This window comes from Protopterus annectens, chromosome 7.part0 (genome assembly GCF_019279795.1).
Source record: "Protopterus annectens isolate FY-2018-M chromosome 7.part0, PAN1.0, whole genome shotgun sequence".
In the NCBI taxonomy this organism is placed as follows: Eukaryota; Metazoa; Chordata; order Ceratodontiformes; family Protopteridae; genus Protopterus; species Protopterus annectens.
The window spans coordinates 1,925,105,718-1,925,131,773 of NC_056739.1; positions in this window are offsets into that span (position 1 = coordinate 1,925,105,718).

A 26,056-nucleotide genomic window follows, 5' to 3' on the forward strand; every position below is an offset into this window, starting at 1 on the left:
CTGCCATGGGTGGGAATAGAACCCTACCAGAGTTCTATATCACACTACAGCAGTATGCAATTATGGCACGTGCTACAGAGATTACTGAGCTACAGCCTTCCCAGAGGTGTATTTCTAGGTGGATGACATTGGCTGCCTTACCAAAGTTGAGCATTTGAATTGTTTGTAGTGTACCTACCCTAAAATACATTGTTCTCTACACAGACAGACACACACAAACACATACACACTTGCCATGTCTGGGATTAGAACTCCTACCTAATTAATTCATCATATTACAGCAGTACACAGTTATAGGATGCACTACAGAGATTACTGGGCTACTACCATCCTAGAGGTGTACTTCTAGGTGGATGACATCAGCAGCCTTGCCAAAGTATAGCATTCAAATTGAATGGAGTGTGACTACCGTAAAAAGCATTGCTCTCTATACAGACAAAGACAGACACACACACACACACAAACACACACACACAGTTACCATGTCTGGGATTGGAACTCCAACCTAATTATTTTATTACACTACAGCAGTACACAGTTATGGGACACAACACAGAGATTAATGGGCTACATCTCTCCCTAAGGTGCATTTCACAGTGGATGACCTCTGCAGGCTTGTCATAGTAGGGCTATGGGGAGGGAAGTGTGTGTGCATAGGCCATAACCCATTCATCTAGAGGTTGACATGCCACATGTGGGCACACACAGGGTCATATTTCACAGGTACGTGTATACAGCTGCTAGATGACTACTTCCTTGTACAGTCATGTTGCACAGCTAACATGTGCACCACATAGTCTGTAATGCTGACAGATACCGGTGGCTAGTATCTGCAGTGAGTGACATCTGACCCTCATATGGTTGGGGTCTTTTGGCTGTGTGCTGGGTGGGACAGGCCTGGATGGCTCCTTGTCACAGTCACCCTCTTCCACACATCTGTGTACATCTACCTTTGGCTTATTATAGTGTGTTGTCCTTACATATATGTCTGTATTCCTATCCACTGTGTGTGCAAGGCACGAATGGTGCATACTGAGGAGTGTATGCACTAACATCTGCGACTGCCAGATATGTCTGGTCCACTGGTGTTTGCAGACATGACCTTCATGTGTTTAAGTGTGTGAGGATGACCAGTATGACCTTGCAGTATGTTGTTGACTGACATTGCCTTCATTTCTTTAAGTGTGTGAGCATGCACAGTATGCCCATCTGTATTTAATGTGTGGATTGAGTTCAGGTAGTTTGTACTGCAGTGCTGACCTTTGTGTTTTACACCTACAGATAGCATTCTGTTTCTGCAGGGTATCCGTCGATCATTTGGCATTGACTGTTACTATTTTTATGCATAGGTTAGGGGGGCACACCTGACTATTTCTAAATTTCTACACAGGATTGGGGGGCACACCTGACTGTTACTACATTTCTATGTGGGATGGGGGGCACACCTGACTATTTCTACATTTCTACACAGGTTTGGGGGGGAACACCTGACTGTTATTACATTACTATGTAGGATGAGGGGCACACCTGTCTATTACTACAGTTCTAAACAGGATGGGGGGCACACCTGACTGTTATTACATTACTACGGAGGATGGGGGAGCACACCTATTTTTACAGTTCTACACAGGATTGGGAGGGCACATCTGACTGTTATTACATTACTGTGTAGGATAGCGGGGCACACCTGACAATTTCTACATTTCTACACAGGATTGGGGGCACACCTGCTGTTATTACATTACTATGTAGGATGGGGGTGGGGGCACACCTGTTTAGTTCTACATTTCTACACAGGATTGGGGGGTCACACCTGACTGTAATTACATTACTATGTAGGATGGGGGCACACCTGACTATTTCTACATTTCTGAACAGAATTGGGGACACACCCGACTGTTATTACATTACTACATTGGACGGGGGCACACCTGTCTATTTTTACATTTCTACACATGATTGGGGGGCACACCTGACTGTTATTACATTACTATGTAGGATGGCTCCATCTGCCTACTGGGGCAGGCTCACATTGTTCCGTAGGTTTACCCCGGGTATCACTTCTGTGTCACTGTTAGACAGAGGCACAGTATTCTAACCTCGGAAAAGGGCATAGCAAAATTAATTTAAAATGGGTGGCGAAAGCCAAACACCTATGAACCTATGGGGGGCACACCTGACACTTGTACACATTTGCTAGGACTGTACTTGTATGTCAGGTACTTCATTTCATTCTGTATTCTTACCTATCATGCTGACTAGAGGCATACCAGTGTACTACAGATCTTAGCTTTGGCTGCCCTACATATTAGTGTCTGACTTCCTACCCTTCAGAACTAACCTCCCACTGCCTGACCTGCTGTAGTCTGTCTGTGTAGGCCTGGGGGGGGGTGGTTACCCATAGCCATCATTCAGAGGCCATACCACAGCCTATGTTTGGGTTTGTCTACACCTGTCCTGTTGGCTGAGACTGTTGTTGGGTATGTGAACCACCCTGACTGGCATGTGTGAGTCATATGGACACAAGTCACCCAGCACATTTCCTGCAATGGGTTTTGTCACCCTGTGTAGTACTGCCTACTATGGTGACTCCAGTATGTGTTACAGATGTCATGGTGCCACTATGAGTGTCTACTTTCTGCTGCCGTAACATTCAGCTACCCAGTTCCCTTGCATGCTCACATCCATACCATAGATACAGGTAACGACACATTCTACTCCATTTGGCAATTGGTAGGTTGATTGACTTACCTTGTGGGTGTGCCAGAATTGCGGATGGTGCTGGAGGGCTGCCTATGCCAGATGCACATAGTACACTCCTTATACATGCTTGAGCACAGGTAGTGTCATGTTTGGCATCCCTTTTACTGCATGTGTGAGTCAGAGAGAGGTGGCATTCCCTGGGTCCCTACTGTGTCAGTGTATGTGCTATGCATTGTCACTTTGCTGTGGCCTCAGCATACTGGGCATGCCTCCATCTGCCTACTGGGGCAGGCTCACATTGTTCCTCCTCTGAGTCACTCTGTGCCTATGCAGGCCTTGGCATTGGTGGGTGGCTGTGTGGCCCTGCCCCTTGTTGTTCCTGTTGCAGCTGTTTCCACAGGATCATATTGTGTAGCATGGCACATACCATAACAATTTGGGTACATGTAGCTGGTGGGTACTGCAAGGCTCCACTGGATGTGTCCAGGCACTGGAACTGTGACTTGAGCATCCCAAACACATGCTCTAAGTCTGGTCTGTGCTTGTGCATTATGGCATTCTTGTTCAGGTGTGTGTGCATTTCTGATGGGTGTCATCAGCCACGGCTCCAGTGTATAACCAGCATTCCCCCACTTGGTGACAATAGGGGATGTTCCCATTGGCAAAATTCTGGTATAGCTGCATCAGATGCCAAATGTGGGAATCATGATAGCTTCCAGGGCAGCCAGCACACACATTCATTATAATGCCCTGGGCATCACAGATGACCTGGCAGTTGATGGAGGTGATACCACTGCAGTTGATGTAGGACCTACCCTGATCACCGGGTGGTGCTTTGATGTTTATGTGCATGCAATCTATTGCACCAACTATCTCACAGTATTCTGCTATTTGGTGGAAGAGATGCATATTGCTGGCCAACACCTCACGGGTGTTGAGAAAATATACGTGCTCACTGGCATGTGCTGGCATGGCATCCAGGAACTGGTGGGATAGTCTGGATGCTGATGCCTGTGAGATCCCCATGATATCCCCAGTTGAGCTTTGGGAGGTACCTATGGCTGGTATTTCTAGGCCTACATATACTTTGGTATCCACTAGGATGGGTTCCCCTCGGTCAGTTTGGTGTGTCAGGAGTGGCTGGAACAGCTCAACAATTTGCTGTAGGAGGTCCCTGTCCACCCTATAGTGCTCTACTATCTCCCAGCTCATGTAGCCTCTTGTAGTTTACCCTGGGTCTGAATACTCTTCTCCGTCTCCTCACTGTGGGTTGATCGGCACCATTCACATCTTCACCATCCTCAGCCTCTTGCACATGTTGTTCTAGGTTGCCTGCTGCAGCCCCTCTCATTTTGTAGGTTTGCTTGTTAAACGTTCCCTGCTTGTATACACTGGTGGTGTAGAATGTGGGATAAACCAGAGGGGAAGGTGTTTGCATAGTTTATAGTAGTGTTCTTGGCTGGGCTGGTCTGCTGCCTGTGTAATTGGTTGATTCTGATACATTTCACCTGCCAGCTATGCTAGTCCACCTTGATTACCTTCCTACTGCTGTTTTCCCTACCCATTGCCTTCCTGTTTAAGCCCGGGGTGCGCCACACAAACAGAGTGCTCAAATGTGCACAATGCTGCTATTTCCTGGTTTAACTTTTGTCTTCTTCCTTTAAAACCCGGTGCGTGGCACGCATACCAGCTTAGGCAATGTAAAGAGTGCTAGGCAGATTCAGACACACTCACTAGCTTAGCTGTGCTAAGCTAGGAGCAAACGTGAGCCACAGGGCTCCAATTTGCTTACAGTATGCCTGACACACCCCGCTATGATGTCAGCTAACTCCTAGGCTTGCACCAAGCTATTCCTACTCTTACACTCTTGGGAACTGACTAGCATGCTAGGGAAAACTGGGATTCACTACCATTCCCCTCATTTGCATAAGATTGCCTGCTAATGCATAGTTACATGTCTCACACTAAGCCTCCCCCCTTAGCAACCACTACTCACTGGCCATGTTGTCTTCTACCTGCCAATGACTTGCATGGCATAATACTGATTTTAGTTAGAATGCTTAATTTAGGTTTATTTTGTTATTTTCCCCCAATCACGTTTGTGTGCCACTGCCCTATGCTTAAATATCTGAGATCAGCTAAAAAAAATAAAAGTTGATTTTTTATTTTTTTTTTCCTGTTTGCAATGCCAATGGCCTTATACTTGGCCATTGGCATGCTTACTAACTGATATGCAGCCTTTATTTGGAGCTGTCACAGCTACATTTTGGAGTTTGCAGAGATGTACTCATATACTAACAATATACATTTCTGCAGATTGCACTAGTCCTGCATGGCCGGTTGCAAGCTTCCTGGATCGCAAACTCAACTCATTTGCATTAATTTCTCCTGCAAATGGGGTGATTTGCATACAGGGGCTTAGTCCATGCAGGACTAGTGCATGAGTGCTCGTGCACACATCTGCAAGCTGTTCCTGGATCTCACGGCAGACATATTGCTTGCTAGAGCTCTTGCACCAATCTTGCATGCTGTGCAAGGCATAGAGAATCCGAGGGAATATCAGCAGTAAAATAAGTGAGAGAAAAATAGCTAAACAGAAAAACAGAAATACACTGACAAAATTCAAGTTATATTTGGGGAGGGTTTATTCCCTTTCCCCAGTGTTGTGCAACTCTGAAGTTGGTGTATATATAATTATCAGGGGTTGTGGATGTATGGGGGGGACTTGCACTCTGCAAAACACTGTAAAATGTGACATAATCCAGAAAACATATAAAAGCAGTGAAAAATCTGGCAGAATTGTACAGCATTTTATCAATGTTTCAAAACCTGAAAATCATTTTCTCAATGTTTTCTATAGGGCAATCACCCCATAAACCCACATACCATGCTATGGGGGTACTAAGGTACACTGAGCAGATAAGAGGCATTGTCCCCATTCTTGTGTATGTGTGCAAAGCTGGGCTGTGTGGATATTTGTGTGTGTGTATGCTGGGACACAGCCTCAGCAGATGTTACAGCAAGGTGGTGAGATCTACCAGACAGGTCCAGGTGCAAACAATGTACACCGTCATCTATGGGACTTCCTTCTCCTGTGGGGGTCACAGACATTAGCCAGCCCTCACCCATAGGAAGGACTGCTGCATGAATATCAGGGACAGATCATACCATGCATCACTGTGGCATGAGCTCCACATCTTTGTGGATATCCATGTCTTACCCTACTCCTCTCCACACTGGATTGTTGAATTAAATTGTTGTCACTACATGTGTGTGACTGGGACCTGCACCATCCATGGCAGTCCTCACCACTGCAGACAAAGGTGGAGTACCCAACAGAAGTGTATTTGGCATGCTGCCTGTTTGTTAAGGGAGACGTTTGTCATGTAAGCTGTCTAAATAACATGTCCACAATGTCAAACATATGAAACATGCACTCTCTCAAGACATCACACACACCTCAAGAAGCACCTACTATCTCAGCAAGGACTGAGATATCGTCATCCTAGTTCTCCATGACTGTCTTGTACATCAACTGTGCTGTGGACATTGAGAGAGCTAGCATAAAGTCTGTTTATTTTTTCCAGTGCTAAGTGGAGCTTGAGTATATCCCAACCAGCTGTGCTCCTGTTTCTAGTTCTGTATAACACAACATACATTTGTCTGTTTCTCCTACTACTTATCTAGCATGATTGTAGTCCACTATCCTGAGCTGCTATTATTAACTTTTCATCTTTTGGTTTAAATTCACCTCCTCTTAGATATTTATGCATTTACACTTCTTTATACTTGACACTATAATTGTAGGCTTCCAGTTTTCTTTCCTTTTCTTTCAGTTTTTGTTTTGGTATTTTCTCTTTCTTCTCCACTTCTGATATGATTCCCATATCCTTTCCAGAATGCTTATGATAGTCTGAACAAAGATTTTACATTACACTTGTTTTTTTTTCATGATTTACAAATTTTTTTTATGTTTGGATCTGACAATGTTAGGTTCATATGTTCATAGGTTGTTATTAGGCTAATGACTACTGGGCCTTTGCAAGCCTAGTTGCACACACCAAACTGTTCAGATCCCAAGTGTCATGGGTGTCTATATGGGGAGAGGCATGGTAGTAGGCAGGTAGATAAGGATTTGTAGGGGGAGTGTTATTTAGAATAATAATTTTCTTAGTTCCTCAGGAATCAGTCCTTTTTTTGCATTTAGTTCTCTGAAGTCAAGAACAATGTCTATGGTCTCTGGCTGACTAAATTTGCAACTGATTTCAAGTTAGGAGCTGTCATTGAATCCCATGTCAACACAAATTATCTCCAGGAAGGACTGACACAGACAAACAACTGGTGTCAGAGCTAGGGACTGAAACTAAATGCCAAGAAATGCTGTAATCCACCCCTGGTAACTATCATATCAACAAAACACCCCTTAGAGTTGACCCAGTAGTCAGGGACTTGGGGACACACATAGACAGTCATCTAGCCCTTGGCCATCATGTGTCTACATTTGTGAGTAAATCATTCTATGTTGAGCAACTTACAAAAAAAGGTATGGCATCTAGGTCCAAAGAAGTCATTATCCCACTGTATTCGGCATTCACATAGGCATTCACACCTATCATTGAGTACAACGCCCCCAGGCATAGCCAACAAATGGAACTTCTACAGAGGTTCATCACTAAAAGTATACAGGGCATAAGTAAAATGTCCTGTGCAGAATGCCTCAGGGCCCTATCCCTGTATTCTCTCTACTGCAGGCTGTTGAGTGGAGATCTATAACTAGCATACAGGGCATTGCCAGATCCCACTCTGGACCTCCTGCATATCAACAAAACAAACAGCACCAGAATTACTGATTCTAGAGACTTAAACCTTGCCTGTGATATAAATAGGACCTGCTGGACAGACAAGTATCTATCACAGAGACTACCCTGTCTCTGGAACAGGCTCCTCATTCATGTGAAGCAGAGTTCCTCCCTAACCCAACTGAAGTGTAACTTGGACAATTGGATGGGGAACAGGGAATTCATCTCTGGTTTGGCATCTATGTCTCTAATGGATACAAGCAACCTGTAAATGTGTCATCTACCTGGCCCCTGCTTGTAAAAGTTTCAACTCCCAAGCCTCTGCTTGCACTTATCAAGGGTAGCAGAACTTGTCAGAGAATTGAGATGCATTGCTAGGCTTAAAAAAGCCCTTTTGGTTGTTAGCCTAGTAAATATCTATGAACCTATTGATGGCTTCTGTCCATAAGGGACATGGGAACCAGACCAGACCAGGAGTAAATTTACATTTTCCTATTCAGTTGTAAAAGTTTTGTTTGAATAGAGTCAGATATGAACTCTGTTTTACATGGATGGAAAGCCTATTGCATAGTCCTGGGATCATCTGGAACATATGTCTGTCTCTCCGGCATGTTCTATGCATGTTACAAGCACAGTTAAGATCCCTGTATCTATTGTTTCTGGTGCTGTTTGTTTTCCATGTGCAAAAGATCCATCAGGGCTGGGTCTAAGGAAGTTCTTTCACCTCTCAGCAGCCTGTAGGAGACTGAGTACAGAGATATAGCCGTTAGGCAATCTGTGTAGGATATGGTATTCATGGCTTGAATTCTCCTGGTGAGAAACCTTTGTGAGCACTCCAGTTGTTGCAAGTGTCTAGTTAAATACATGTCAGATGAAGCATTGTATTCAATGATGGGTCTGATAAGGGCCAAATAGTGTGGTACTGTAACTTCCTTGGACCTGGATCCCATAAACTTACCTATAAGTTGGGTGACATAAAATGAGTTTCTTATTATCTTAGCTATGTGTTAGTCAAAGGTAAGATTGCTGTCTACATATGTTACCAGATCCCTTACTACTTGTTTGATTCTTGGAGATACTTTATGGATGGCGTTATTAACTTGGGTTGACAGTTTTTCAAAGAGCAATATAATGGATTTTTCAGCATAGACTAATGACTGGTGCCAATGTCCTTGTTTATCATTTCCATGATAATTCATTCCATGACTTTGGATAATAGTCTTGTAAGATTGATGGGTCTGTAGTTCCCTGGGTCAGTTGATGGTCTATTCTTGTGGATGGGAATAACTGTTGTAGTCCTCCATTGACTTTGAAAATATCCTGTTCCATGGCTGTAGTTGAAGAATGCCATGAGGGGTCTTCATATGATGCATTTTAGATTGTTCAGGAGGCAACCAGGATGTTGTCAGGACACATGGAGTTTGTATTCCTGGCTATAGCTAGTGTTGCTAGCATGTGGTCCTTGCTAGTAGCTGGGGTTGGTATGTTGGAGGGGATTTCACCTGGTAGAGCTGGTGGGGAGTGAGGGTGATGTTTGCGCTTAATTTATCAGCCAGTATATGTCACCCTGATTGATGAAGGTGGTACCATTTGCCATACTGCTGTGTGTTACCTTTAAGGTTCTGGACATAGGAAGAAGGCCTTGTGACTGGTCTTAGCCCATGAGACTAACCTGACCTCATAATTTGCCTTATTTGACTTAATTAGACCTCTCAGTTTCTTGTTTAGTTGTATAAGACAGCACTTGTTTTAAGGGAGTTGCTCTTCCTGATTTTAACCCTGAGTTTTCTTTTTTTACTATCTGCCCATTAAGGTAAGAGTTCCACCAGTGGGATTAGTTCTTAGTGTTTGTTTTGGGTTTACTTCTGGTAGGAATGGCAGCCTCCATGCAGCAATTCACATGTTTGCATATGGACTATTTTTAATAATTATGCATAGGTAGCTGTGGTCTTACAGTTAGGGGAACCTTGGATTTTTGCAAACTGTCACTTAATAGGATGTACTTTGACTTAGATTAGTTCCCAACTGTTACTGGTTTAGCTGGGTTTTCTGTGTTGATTTTTAATTCAAATGAGACAGCTTTGTGATCTGACCTCACTAGTGAGGATGTGGCATGGGGAGGGGGTACAAATCTCACCTAAGTTGGTGAGAACCAGATCTAGTTATGTTTTTTTCTTTTTCTAAAATGTTTTATTCCATTTTAAATTTACATAAAATAGAAAAAGAAAATACAATATATAAAATTCCAAATTCAACCAACAAAACAATTAAAACTATTTAAAAACTGAATACCAAATACTGATCTCAAACAATAATATTAATATTTTTCTAATAAGTCTTTAAGTGTTTGCCAATACAATTTCTTATGAGTGACATTCATAGTTCTATTATATACAGTTTGTAGTTTTTGTTACAAACACTATTTGCTAGACAAACAAAATCTGACAACGAGAAGACATTTTTATTATTCCAGTTCATTGTAATTACCTTTCTGGTAGCAGGCAGAATAGACCATAAGATAGGCACTTGAATTCTTGGAATAGAATCCAGAAATGGAACATTAAATAGAATTAAAGAATTTATTAAATTACAATTGTCTGACTGTAAGACTTTAGTAAAATTTTTAAATTCTTCCCAAAATGGAACAACCATTTGACATTCCAAAAGCATGCATTTCCAATCCACCAATAATTAGCCATTTACATCTCCAACATCTTAAATTTGCATTTTTACTAAAAAGGAGTAATTTATGTGGTGTTAAAATGCTTCTGTTTAAGGAATTACTTGCAGATTTTATTATCTTCTGAAAATGCTTCTTTATTTATGTAGAATAATGCCAATGAGACACATCAAATGCCACATATTCAGATCTTAATATTTTGTAAATTATTGATAAGTATGATTTATTTTTATAAATTTCGCTCTTAATCTGAAAGAAAAATTCTGATACTTTCAGAATGAGTTTAGTATTTATGAATATTGGCATGTGTATTTATTAATCACAAATTCCTTAAAAGCCTGTATATCCTACCAACTTCTCTTATTTATATCTATCTAGGGGACTTTCTAAAGTACTTGTTTTATCTCCATCTGAAAACTGAAACCAGTATTTTAAATTATTTTCTTCAATATTAGTTATTACATTTGTATTAAATGGCTCTAAAGAACCAATAGTATGAGCTAGTGGAAATATCAAGAGCTGTAAATGCTTAATCATGTAGTTACTATCCATTACTGTTTTGAAAGTATCTAATATATGCTTAATAACAAAAGTATACACATTTGTTTTTCTGTTAGTCATACAATAGTCTTTTATAGCCCAGTATGTTTTACTTATATTTGTTGAGAAATCAAAATTTATTCCAAATATAGCATAAGATGTTAGAATTGCTTCATGCAAATATATCCATTTTGAACTATATCATGAATTTAGGTAATATTATCATTTTTATTAATATAATCTTGTCTTCCATTGAAAAATGCATTTTGCTCCAAGTTTCAATAAGCTTTAATATATTAGCTATATTATTATAATGTAATGTTATTGTTTCTTTCCATTTAATTCTTATATTAATTCCTGAGTATTTAAGCTGTTTATTTTACCATTTAAATTCCTTGTAGTTTTGTAAATTAAGGGTTCTTTTTTATTTATTAATAATATTTCAGTTTTACTGTGATTAAATTTCATACCAGATATATTCTCAAAACATTTTATTGAATCAATAATATTTCCTAGTAAGGATTCAGTATTACTTGAGGGCAACAGAATTACAGTTATAGTTATCATTAATATAAAAAACCTTTTATTTCTTTATTTTGCCTGATATATACAGCAAAATGGCTCTAATGATAAGGCAAATAACAAAGGGGAAATAGGGCATCCTTGCTTCATTACTTTTCATCCTTTAAAAGAGCAAGACATAAAAGATACAATTTTCACAAAGGAAAATGTATTATAATAGAATTTTGTTATTATTTCAATAAATCCTGAGGAAAAGTTGTATTCTTTAAGCACTTTTTTGTAAATATATCCAATTGAGTGAATCAAAAACTTTGTCAGTATTCAAATTTAATACTGATAATTTATTTTTATTTTTATTAGTAATATCTATTAAAGATATACGCCTTATAATATTATCTTGTACTTTTCTTCTTAATATGAAACCAGTTTGATCTTCATTTATTAGGTTTGTTTTTTTAGTATTTCATTTTTTGCCAATATAGCCATTAAAATTTTATAGCCTACAGTTAATAGACAGATAGGGAGATAGGAAGCACATAATTTGGGGTCTTTGACTGGTTTCAGGATTGGAGACCATTGACTATTTCCATGAAGGTGGGATGTTTACTGAAGTTCTAATTTCATTAAGTGCAGTTATTAAGATTCTTAATATATTCTGTGGGATTATTTTGCATATTTCTGATATTAAGCCATCTAAACTGTCTAAACTGGGAGCATTCTTGTTTTTCAGATTCTTTACTTGCTCCTTTAGTTCCCTTATAGTTATGGGTTTATCTAGTCTATCATTTAGTTCCTTTGTTACTTTTTTGTTTTATATTCTCATTTAAGAAATTATGTGTTATATTACTATTACCTAATGTCAGATTTTCTGTTATTGATTTCTTCATAATATCTCCTAAAGACTTCTAACATCTCTTTTAGATATTTTGCTTTTTTAGATTTATTGCCTATATGATACTCAATTTCTTTAATATGATTTATATTATTTAATGCTTTTGATCTGATTGCTAATCTATGTAGATTTTTAGGATTTATAGTATGTTTGTACTTTTAGTTTCTCCATGTTTATTGATATTTTATGATTTAAAATTTTTATGCATTTTTGATTAATACTGCGGTGGTGGTGCTGCAGTAGCGTTGTTGCCTCACAGCAAGACGTTGTCCCGTTCGATTCTCAGCTAAAGCGTCTTCTGTGTGGAGACATGCACAAATGGGTGTACCTTTGTTGAAGGTTGTACGTCAGGGCTGGCAACTTGGTACGTAAAAATCTTCTGCCAATCATTAGCAGACCGGAGTTCCACTGTGGCGACCCCTAACCGGGAAAAGCCAAAAGATACAACAACATGCATTTTTTATTTAATGTTTTAGGTTCTGTGTTTGTATCTTTATCAGATGATTTTAAGTTTACTTCTAATGAATCTATTCCTGCCTGAAGGATATTTAATTAATTATCCCATTTTTTCTTTTTAATAAATATCAGCTTTTTATTCTACCATGTATATAGGCCTTTAACACGCCCCATAGAATAACATCTGAAACCTCTCCATTATTATTAGTAGCTATAAATAACTTTAATTCCTTTTGAAACCATTCTTTAAATCCTTTAATTTTAATGTTATAGGCCAGAATTCTTTACCAAAATATTAATTGATTGGGTTTTAAGGTAATTTTAAAAGTAATGGTGTTATAGTCAGGGAAAGGACAATATATTATTGATTCTTCATCAACCTTTGAATATAGCCCACTGGATAACAAAACTTTATCAATATTTGTTTGGGTGCAAAATCCATATAAATAGTAGGTATAACTCAATGAATTTGCCACTTTCAATTCTTGAATATCTCTAAGATTCATTAAGCTTGCAAAATTATTTAGTTGTTTAGTAGCAGATGTTATTTAAGGTTTCTTATCCTTGGTTGTATCATTTTGTGATAATATGCAATTAAAGTCTCCAGCCAATACAATTTCACCTTTCACATGTAATGTTATCATATCTAGGTATTTTTCAGTACTTTGGAACCAGTTCCAGGGATCCAATATATATTAACAAAGGTGCAAACTTTTTATCAGTTTCAAGGACAACTAACCTCATTATAACACTTTTATCAGTATAAAAATCAGTTACTTTTGGCGTAGTCTGAGATTTATTCCAAATTATTTCAGTGCCTCTTCTTTTAACTCTGTATTGAGAATCTACATGTATTATGTATGTGATGCCCCAACACTTGCTTAAAACACTCTAACAGACAATTTTAACAGTATTATAATGGAAGAAATCAGTATCAGACAATTTAGAAATAGCAGTTACAGCTTTGCCATGGAGTAAGGGGGGGGGTCACGAACCGTACCCAGAGCCCTTGGTCAACATTATAGAGTTTACGTACACTTTCAAACATATGAATAAAACTGTCAAAATTATCACTTTCTGTAAATTGTGGAAGAAATTTACTGAACTTTGTTGCTTCTGGGGTTCAGTTACTCCCTTCCCCATTACCTCCATGACCCTGGCAAAGAGTAGGCATCTTCTTCATATGTTGCCTCTGCTTCTCATTCTCCTCAGCTGCCAGACATTGCAGTTTCTCATTTTCCTCAGCCTCCAGACATCTCAGTCTCTCTGCTGCTTCTATTTCTGAACATTTGGCCTCCAGTTCAAGTCTCTTTAACTCCAGATGCAATTTTAAGTCCTCTGTGGAAAGGCCAAACTGTCCTTTCTCTGAGAGTTGTACCTCCCAAAGGCCAGTCAGATTGTCCTCCTGGTTGTTGATCTGTGATGCAGCTGTGACTAAGTCTGCAATCATTTCTGCTTTAGTCAGGTTGGCATGTCCCAGTCCTTTGGCTTGACACATCTCAGCCAACTGGCTCCTTGTCAGCTTGCCATACTCCTCTGCTAACATTCTTGCCTGCTCTACCTAACTAAGCTAACAAAGAAAATAAAGCTATTGTGATATGAAACTCTGAATTTTCACTGTGTGGCTGATTGAGAATGCAAACACCTTCCTTAGTGACCACTGTTTACAGGCTACAGGAATTCAATATACACACCAATGAATATAAAATATGCGGATATCCTACGCCTCACTGCCACCAATATATCTCATGTGGATATCCCACCAGTGCCACCAATATGCGTGATGCCCTAACACTGGCCCAGTAACCAAGGAGCCTCAATCCTCACCACTAGCACCAGTGGGGGACATACATTGGGAGGATGACAAATTCACACAGTAAAGAACAATTTCCTGTAAAAGCACACAGAAGCCACAGTCAGTCTGGGGATGGTTTCTCCCTTTTTCTCCCGATCCCCAATAAGCCTCCCCATTGGCACAGCTATAGAGTTGAGATCTCAGCTGAGTGGCCAACCCAAGACCTCCAGCAGCCTCTCTGTCCAACCAGTGCTTCATGTCCCTGCCCAAGTAGCTGATATACACACTCTTTAAGATTTAATTTATACACAAACACACACAGACACACCTGGGGAAAGGCTGGCATAGGTTTATTAGCTATGCCTTCTTTTGCCCAGACTGTAAGGTAGTTATTACTGCCACCAGCCAAGTCTTTATCAGCTACTTTAAGGCCCTTAACAAAGGGTGTCCAATCTTACAGTGTAATGTTACTATTAATACAAATTGTAGTTTGACCGAAATCAAGACTATTAGGAGTGGCCCACAGGGTCACCAAATACATATGCAAGTACTCTCAGAACTTAAATATGTAACTAAAATTTCAGCCACAACTAAATGTTTAAATATATTTAATAGCAAATAATAAAAGACCAAGAAAACACTCAGTAAATAATCACAGTTACATCAGAGTTCAAAATCACAGGAAATATTTAAAACAATATCGCAGGACAGTCTCAAATAAATAAAAACATCTAAGCTATACATCACTATCTTCTTCACTGTATATAAGAGAAATTATTGTACCCTAATTAACTTACATACAGAGCAACAAGTAGGCAGATGTGGTGAGTGGATGTTCTTCTCAGATGAAAGACGAAATACAAAATGCTCAGTCTGTACCTCACTGACTTCTTAAATTAATATTTAAATTTCAAATATTACTGCTGGGGAAGCTTGCAACATGACATGACTTCTTGTCACCTGACTATCCCAGATAAAAATCCCCACTGTAGCTGGTAGCATTTAGCATCCACCTGTGAAAACACATAGATCTCAGATATTTTGGCAAATGGTGGAAGTCGTAAAATAATTTACATTCTTCCACATGTAAAGACAATACAACAAATGTCTAGTTCTAGACATTATGTCTTCGTTACCACTGAAACTGAAATATAAAATCTCTTTTGTTTATATCTCAGTAATCGCAACCATTCTTCTGAAGTTTTGCAAGTTAATCTCCTGTGTTTCAGCCTCCCCTGTTGAAATACATACATCTAAACAGTTACAATAGTGCAAATACATTTCTGCTCAGTACTTTACAAAATATCTTTCCAGCACACTTCTGTACAATATGATATACAGTTCTAATACATCTGTAACACAAGCATCTTACATGATCTTGTTGACATTCACAAATGACACATAACCATTTCCAACATTTCAAATAACCGGGCTGGCAATATCTCCTTCTGTCACACTTCTATATAAATTATATTAATATTCACAAATGACATACAATTATTTACAAAATTCTAGCTATCTGGGCTGGCAGTATTTCCCTTTGTCAGAGCGTATTCTTTAGAAATGAATTTGTATGTATCTTTTTTTAATAAATGTGTTTCTTGTAAATATATATTTGCTTTGCTCATTTTAATAAACTCCCTCTTTTCATAGCATTATTTAAAACCATTCACATTCAATTAAATACATTTATATGTAGTCATCTTTAAAGTGTAGTGAGTCTACCAAAGTTAAATAAAGACTTTGATATGCTGTACTGTATTTAAAAATCAAGATTTGCTTCTTATGGACAAAAACCTATACCTATTTAACAATAATAAAATAAAAATAATTACAATCCCTAGCATGGACTGTCTCTTCCTGGTTTCAAGATGTAGTCATTCAAACCACCCTTCATCATCCCTTTAAAATTCTCCATTTACTCTATTTAATAACTTAGATTATTAGATGCACTTCTTACTACTAAGAATTCATATCTGTCTACTTACACAAATAACTTCCATATCTCAAGAACTCACTGAGGAGTATATAATACAGACTATTTATATCTAATAATTAATCGATGTCCTGAATCCTTTTAAGTGCTTCAGATCCATTAATTTGTTTCCTTTCTGTCTTACTATGCATAAAATCATGTTTATCCTATAATTCTACAACATATACGCCACTTGTATCATTAATGTCATACATCTAATTCACAAACCAATATTAACTTATATATGGATGAACATTTTATTTCCATTTTTATATTTAATCAAGGTCAATGACATTTATTACCATTTTTAAATTATCATCCTACTCAAATTATAAGTATGTATGCCTAATATCATCACACTATCATCTAGCTTAAGTTTTAGGTTAGTTACTATGTTATTTCCTTGTAACATAGTATCAACATTTACCATACCTGTTAGCCTCTTAGAGCAAGAAATCTGGAAATAAGCACAAACAAAAGTGGGACAAAGGCCCAACAATAAGATCACTCCCTAATCACTCCTGTCACATTTCTACAAAGTCAGTATAACAACAAGCTTCATACCAGCCTAAATCTTTTAAAGGATATAAAGTCTGGAACTCATATGTCTATCATCATTCTCTAACTTCACTCTGTAACATTTACCATTAAGTCATAAGAAAAACATAACTATATGAAAAATGGATTAAAACTCTGCAACCAAAATCCAAATATTCTGCACAAATCTATATAATTAAGAGCTATGGCATTCATTATATAATATAACTAAGTAAACTTATTAATTTCATGACATACATGACATCTTATCAGAACACTAAATTATTATAAGCATTCATTTTGTGAACTTTCATATATCACATTTGTAAAATTTTCTTTTTCAGCTTACTAATAAGATTCTTTGCCTTTAAGCTGCATATTTTATTCCTTCAATGACATCTATAAATATAGACATAGCTTCTAATAAGTATAGGGCTTATCAATATTTAAGATGTAGTTAACATACTTTTAATTATGTGTATTAAGCATAGCTAGATTTTGCCTTACAACAGGAGCCCCCTGGCCATTTTGCGCAAAAATGGGTCTGGCCAGAGGGACTGACATGTCAAGTGCAGACTAAACAACAAACAACTGCCAACAACTAAGTCCCTTCTGCAAGGTGGTTTAGAGGCAAACAGAACTAGAAAAGCCAACAAACAAAGAAATTACTGTTTTGACAAAAACTTAAATATATGCTGTAAAATGCTCAAAAACAGTAAAGAACACTGTATAAGGCAAGTGCAAGAGCAATAAATCAAAACAATATTCTTACCTTAGCATGGATGGCTCTGGATGCAGCTGAAACAATTGAAAAGTGATGGAGAGTTCTCTGTAAGTGAACACATTGCCTTGCAAGTTTGTGTGATTTATAGCCTGATTTATAGCAGAGAAAAAAACTTGAAAACTGTCTCCTATGCCCTCTAGCCAATAAGCAACCAGCTTACTGAGGTACTTAATATATATGCTATACCATGATTATCTGGAAAGGTTGTAATAATTTCTGATTGCTCTTTCCATTACTTATGCAACAAGCCATATAGTTTTAAATTATTCACAAAAAGTAGGTGAGATATCATTTGGCAAGACTGTTTTTTGGTAATGAAGCTGTCACTGTAGCCTAGTCTGTTATGTAAACAAGCCAAAGGATTAAGGAAAAATCAAAACAGCAGCAGTGACAGAAAATCTTTGCAGAATATCCCTCTTTGCAATTTATTCCTAGGGTAGTAAGTTGGCCTTCATTATGAGTTGTAAAGTGGTTTGCCACTATTTCCTAATTATGGCTATGTCATCTATTAACATACGGTATATTTTAAAAACCTTTATGAATTCCGTAAGTCATGAATAAGCAATTATGTCAAATGCATTTTATTAATCTGCCCTTTCTTAGAGCTCTCTAATATGGCTTTGTTTAGTAATAAATGATCACTTGTTCTATATTATTCTCTTTTGGTGCTTTTCTATTCTATCATCTTATTTGTATCTAAATGACTGTGAACTCTATTTGCATCAATTCCAGTCTAAAACGAAATGCAGTATATCTCATTAGAAGGCAAGTTTTGTGTCTATAGTTTTAAGGATGGCTTGCAGATTCACTCTTAATGATGAGTATAGATTTCCTGTTGTTAAAAGGGCTTGTGTCCATTCAGGATGCATATAACTAAAGTCTTACTCCAGGCTAAATCATTTTAAAATTTTCAGTCAGAAGTTGTGTACTGTATCTGTATGCATTGTTTTTCCAGTTAAGATAAGTTCATTTATGATGCTCCCAGTGTTGTTTCAGGGTTCTCTACAACAATTGGTTGTGAGAGAGATCAAAGCTGTGCCACTACTGGGACAATATATATTACAAGCTGTGCCTCATGACACCATAGGGAAAAGAATATATCAACATGTGTATAGTAGCAAAACTGGATCCAACAAATGTCCTATGTAAACATGCCCAGAAATGTAGTCATTTTAAGAATTGTTTTCTTTTTTATACTTTAAAAGGCTCCATCAAATACAGGGACATGGTGATTGGCATTGATTGATTGATTGCTTGTTTCTACAGTTGCAATGACTACTTCTAAAAATGGGAATGATGCATTGTATAAACACATCCTTATTTGTAAGGGTCAAAGTATTTACTTTTTGTGCTTAAGTAGGTACCAGTGGATGTGAGGGGGGGGGGCATGGGAAACAAAAATCAAGTATAGGGAAGTTTATTGGCAGATGATTTTAGAGGCTTCTCCAAAATGTATTTACTACTTCTTTCTTAGATGGTGCTACTGTTGTTTTCTTTCCTGATTTTCTATGAAACATTTTGGGACATCACTGAATTGCTCTCTCACAGACTTCTTAAATTAATATTTAAAATTCAAATATTACTGTTGGGGAAGCTTGCAACATGACATGACTTCTTGTCACCTGACTATCCCAGGAAAAAATCCCCACTGTAGCTGGTAGTATTTAGCATCCACCTGTGAAAACACATAGATCTCAGATATTTTGGCAAATGGTGGAAGTCGTAAAATAATTTACATTCCTCCACATGTAAAGACAATACAACAAATGTCTAGTTCTAGACATTATGTCTTCTGTTCCACTGAAACTGAATTATAAAATCGCTTTTGTTTATGGCTCAGTAATTGCAACTATTCTTCTGAAGTTTTGCAAGTTAATCTCCTGTGTTTCAGTCTCCACTGTTAAAATACATACATCTAAACAGTTACAATAGTGCAAATACATTTCTGCTTAGTACTTTACAAAATATCTTTCCAGCACACTTCTGTACAATATGATATACAGTTCTAATACATCTGTAACACAAGCATCTTACATGATCTTGTTGACATTCACAAATGACACATAACCATTTACAACATTTCAGATAACTGGGCTGGCAATATCTCCTTCTGTCACACTTCTATATAAATCATATTAATATTCACAAATGACATTATTTACAAAATTCTAGCTATCTGGGCTGGCAGTATTTCCCTTTGTCAGAGCGTATTCTTTAGAAATCAATTTGTATGTATCTTTTTTTAATAAATGTGTTTCTTGTAAATATATATTTGCTTTGCTCATTTTAATAAACTCCCTCTTTTCATAGCATTATTTAAAACCATTCACATTCAATTAAATACATTTATATGTAGTCATCTTTAAAGTGTAGTGAGTCTACCAAAGTTAAATAAAGACTTTGATATGCTGTACTGTATTTAAAAATCAAGATTTGCTTCTTATGGACAAAAACCTATACCTATTTAACAATAATAAAAAAAAAATAATTACAATCCCTAGCATGGACTGTCTCTTCCTGGTTTCAAGATGTAGTCATTCAAACCACCCTTCATCATCCCTTTAAAATTCTCCATTTACTCTATTTAATAACTTAGATTATTAGATGCACTTCTTACTACTAAGAATTCATATCTGTCTACTTACACAAATAACTTCCATATCTCAAGAACTCACTGAGGAGCATATAATACAGACTATTTATATTTAATAATTAATCGATGTCCTGAATCCTTTTAAGTGCTTCAGATCCATTAATTTGTTTCCTTTCTGTCTTACTATGCATAAAATCATGTTTATCCTATAATTCTACAACATATATGCCACTTGTATCATTAATGTCATCCATCTAATTCACAAACCAATATTAACTTATATATGGATGAACATTTTATTTCCATTTTTATATTTAATCAAGGTCAATGACATTTATTACCATTTTTAAATTATCATCCTACTCAAATTATAAGTATGTATGCCTAATATCATCACACTATCATCTAGCTTAAGTTTTAGGTTAGTTACTATGTTATTTCCTTGTAACATAGTATCAACATTTACCATACCTGTTAGCCTCTTAGAGCAAGAAATCTGGAAATAAGCACAAACAAAAGTGGGACAAAGGCCCAACAATAAGATCACTCCCTAATCACTCCTGTCACATTTCTACAAAGTCAGTATAACAACAAGCTTCATACCAGCCTAAATCTTTTAAAGGACATAAAGTCTGGAACTCATATGTCTATCATCGTTCTCTAACTTCACTCTGTAACATTTACCATTAAGTCATAAGAAAACCATAACTATATGAAAAATGGATTAAAACTCTGAAGCCAAAATCCAAATATTCTGCACAAATCTATATAATTAAGAGCTATGGCATTCATTATATAATATAACTAACTAAACTTATTAATTTCATGACATACATGACATCTTATCAGAACACTAAATTATTATAAGCATTCATTTTGTGAACTTTCATATATCACATTTGTAAAATTTTCTTTTTCAGCTTACTAATAAGATTCTTTGCCTTTAAGCTGCATATTTTATTCCTTCAATGACATCTATAAATATAGACATAGCTTCTAATAAGTATAGGGCTTATCAATATTTAAGATGTAGTTAACATACTTTTAATTATGTGTATTAAGCATAGCTAGATTTTGCCTTACAACAGGAGCCCCCTGGCCATTTTGCGCAAAAATGGGTCTTGCCAGAGTGACTGACATGTCAATTGCAGACTAAACAACAAACAACTGCCAACAACTAAGTCCCTTCTGCAAGGTGGTTTAGAGGCAAACAGAACTAGAAAAGCCAACAAACAAAGAAATTACTGTTTTGACAAAAACTTAAATATATGCTGTAAAATGCTCAAAAACAGTAAAGAACACTGTATAAGGCAAATGCAAGAGCAATACATCAAAACAATATTCATACCTTAGCATGGATGGCTCTGGATGCAGCTGAAACAATTGAAAAGTGATGCAGAGTTCTCTGTAAGCGAACACATTGCCTTGCAAGTTTGTGTGATTTATAGCCTGATTTATAGCAGAGAAAAAAAACTTGAAAACTGTCTCCTATGCCCTCTAGCCAATAAGCAACCAGCTTCCTGAGGTACTTAATATATATGCTATCCCATGATTATCTGGAAAGGTTGTAATAACTTCTGATTGCTCTTTCCATTACTTATGCAACAAGCCATATAGTTTTAAATTATTCACAAAAAGTAGGCGAGATATCATTTGGCAAGACTGTTTTTTGGTAATGAAGCTGTCACTGTAGCCTAGTCTGTTACGTAAACAAGCCAAAGGATTAAGGAAAAATCAAAACAGCAGCAGTGACAGCAAATCATTGCAGAATATCCCTCTTTGCAATTTATTCCTAGGGTAGTAATTTGGCCTTCATTATGAGTTGCAAAGTGGTTTGCCACTATTTCCTAATTATGGCTATGTCATCTATTAACATATGGTATATTTTAAAAACCTTTATGAATTCAGTAAGTCATGAATAAGGAATTATGTCAAATGCATTTTTTTAATCTGCCCTTTCTTAGAGCTCTCTAATATGGCGTTGTTTAGTAATAGATGATCGGTTGTTCTATATTATTCTCTTTTGCTGCTTTTCTATTCTATCATCTTATTTGTATCTAAATGACTGTGAACTCTATTTGCATCAATTCTAGTCTAAAACGTACAGTATATCTCATTAGAAGGCAAGTTTTGTGTCTATAGTTTTAAGGATGGCTTGCAGATTCACTCTTAATGATGAGTATAGATTTCCTGTTGTTAAAAGGGCTTGTGTCCATTCAGGATATGCATATAACTAAAGTCTTACTCCAGGCTAAATCATTTTAAAATTTTCAGTCAGAAGTTGTGTACTGTATCTGTACATTGTTTTTTCCAGTTAAGATAAGTTCATTTATGATGCTCCCAGTGTTGTTTCAGGGTTCTCTACAACAATTGGTTGTGAGAGAGATCAAAGCTGTGCCACTACTGGGACAATATATATTACAAGCTGTGCCTCATGACACCATAGGGAAAAGAATATATCAACATGTGTATAGTAGCAAAACTGGATCCAACAAATGTCCTATGTAAACATGCCCAGAAATGTAGTCATTTTAAGAATTGTTTTCTTTTTTTATACTTTAAAAGGCTCCATCAAATACAGGGACATGGTGATTGGCATTGATTGATTGATTGCTTGATTGCTTGTTTCTACAGTTGCAATGACTACTTCTAAAAATGGGAATGATGCATTGTATAAACACATCCTTATTTGTAAGGGTCAAAATATTTACTTTTTGTGCTTAAGGAGGTACCAGTGGATGTGAGGGGGGGGGGGCATGGGAAACAAAAATCAAGTATAGGGAAGTTTATTGGCAGATGATTTTAGACGCTTCTCCAAAATGTATTTACTACTTCTTTCTTAGATGGTGCTACTGTTGTTTTCTTTCCTGATTTTCTATGAAACATTTTGGGACATCACTGAATTGCTCTCTCACAGACTTCTTAAATTAATATTTAAAATTCAAATATTACTGCTGGGGAAGCTTGCAACATGACATGACTTCTTGTCACCTGACTATCCCAGGTAAAAATCCCCACTGTAGCTGGTAGCATTTAGCATCCACCTGTGAAAACACATAGATCTCAGATATTTTGGCAAATGGTGGAAGTCGTAAAATAATTTACATTCCTTCACATGTAAAGACAATACAACAAATGTCTAGTTCTAGACATTATGTCTTCTGTTCCACTGAAACTGAAATATAAAATCTCTTTTGTTTATGGCTCAGTAATCGCAACCATTCTTCTGAAGTTTTTCAAGTTAATCTCCTGTGTTTCAGTCTCCCCTGTTAAAATACATACATCTAAACAGTTACAATAGTGCAAATACATTTCTGCTTAGTACTTTACAAAATATCTTTCCAGCACACTTCTGTACAATATGATATACAGTTCTAATACATCTGTAACACAAGCATCTTACATGATCTTGTTGACATTCACAAATGACACATAACCATTTACAACATTTCAGATAACTGGGCTGGCAATATCTCCTTCTGTCACACTTCTATATAAATCATATTAATATTCACAAATGACATTATTTACAAAATTCTAGCTATCTGGGCTGGCAGTATTTCCCTTTGTCAGAGCGTATTCTTTAGAAATCAATTTGTATATATCTTTTTTTAATAAATGTGTTTCTTGTAAATATATATTTGCTTTGCTCATTTTAATAAACTCCCTCTTTTCATAGCATTATTTAAAACCATTCACATTCAATTAAATACATTTATATGTAGTCATCTTTAAAGTGTAGTGAGTCTACCAAAGTTAAATAAAGACTTTGATATGCTGTACTGTATTTAAAAATCAAGATTTGCTTCTTATGGACAAAAACCTATACCTATTTAACAATAATAAAATAAAAATAATTACAATCCCTAGCATGGACTGTCTCTTCCTGGTTTCAAGATGTAGTCATTCAAACCACCCTTCATCATCCCTTTAAAATTCTCCATTTACTCTATTTAATAACTTAGATTATTAGATGCACTTCTTACTACTAAGAATTCATATCTGTCTACTTATACAAATAACTTCCATATCTCAAGAACTCACTGAGGAGCATATAATACAGACTATTTATATCTAATAATTAATCAATGTCCTGAATCCTTTTAAGTGCTTCAGATCCATTAATTTGTTTCCTTTCTGTCTTACTATGCATAAAATCATGTTTATCCTATAATTCTACAACATATACGCCACTTGTATCATTAATGTCATCCATCTAATTCACAAACCAATATTAACTTATATATGGATGAACATTTTATTTCCATTTTTATATTTAATCAAGGTCAATGACATTTATTACCATTTTTAAATTATCATCCTACTCAAATTATAAGTATGTATGCCTAATATCATCACACTATCATCTAGCTTAAGTTTTAGGTTAGTTACTATGTTATTTCCTTGTAACATAGTATCAACATTTACCATACCTGTTAGCCTCTTAGAGCAAGAAATCTGGAAATAAGCACAAACAAAAGTGGGACAAAGGCCCAACAATAAGATCACTCCCTAATCACTCCTGTCACATTTCTACAAAGTCAGTATAACAACAAGCTTCATACCAGCCTAAATCTTTTAAAGGACATAAAGTCTTGAACTCATATGTCTATCATTGTTCTCTAACTTCACTCTGTAACATTTACCATTAAGTCATAAGAAAACCATAACTATATGAAAAATGGATTAAAACTCTGAAGCCAAAATCCAAATATTCTGCACAAATCTATATAATTAAGAGCTATGGCATTCATTATATAATATAACTAAGTAAACTTATTAATTTCATGACATACATGACATCTTATCAGAACACTAAATTATTATAAGCATTCATTTTATGAACTTTCATATATCACATTTGTAAAATTTTCTTTTTCAGCTTACTAATAAGATTCTTTGCCTTTAAGCTGCATATTTTATTCCTTCAATGACATCTATAAATATAGACATAGCTTCTAATAAGTATAGGGCTTATCAATATTTAAGATGTAGTTAACATACTTTTAATTATGTGTATTAAGCATAGCTAGATTTTGCCTTACAACAGGAGCCCCCTGGCCATTTTGCGCAAAAATGGGTCTGGCCAGAGTGACTGACATGTCAATTGCAGACTAAACAACAAACAACTGCCAACAACTAAGTCCCTTCAGCAAGGTGGTTTAGAGGCAAACAGAACTAGATAAGCCAACAAACAAAGAAATTACTGTTTTGACAAAAACTTAAATATATGCTGTAAAATGCTCAAAAACAGTAAAGAACACTGTATACGGCAAGTGCAAGAGCAATACTTCAAAACAATATTCATACCTTAGCATGGATGGCTCTGGATGCAGCTGAAACAATTGAAAAGTGATGCAGAGTTCTCTGTAAGCGAACACATTGCCTTGCAAGTTTGTGTGATTTATAGCCTGATTTATAGCAGAGAAAAAAAACTTGAAAACTGTCTCCTATGCCCTCTAGCCAATAAGCAACCAGCTTCCTGAGGTACTTAATATATATGCTATACCATGATTATCTGGAAAGGTTGTAATAATTTCTGATTGCTCTTTCCATTACTTATGCAACAAGCCATATAGTTTTAAATTATTCACAAAAAGTAGGTGAGATATCATTTGGCAAGACTGTTTTTTGGTAATGAAGCTGTCACTGTAGCCTAGTCTGTTACGTAAACAAGCCAAAGGATTAAGGAAAAATCAAAACAGCAGCAGTGACAGCAAATCTTTGCAGAATATCCCTCTTTGCAATTTATTCCTAGGGTAGTAATTTGGCCTTCATTA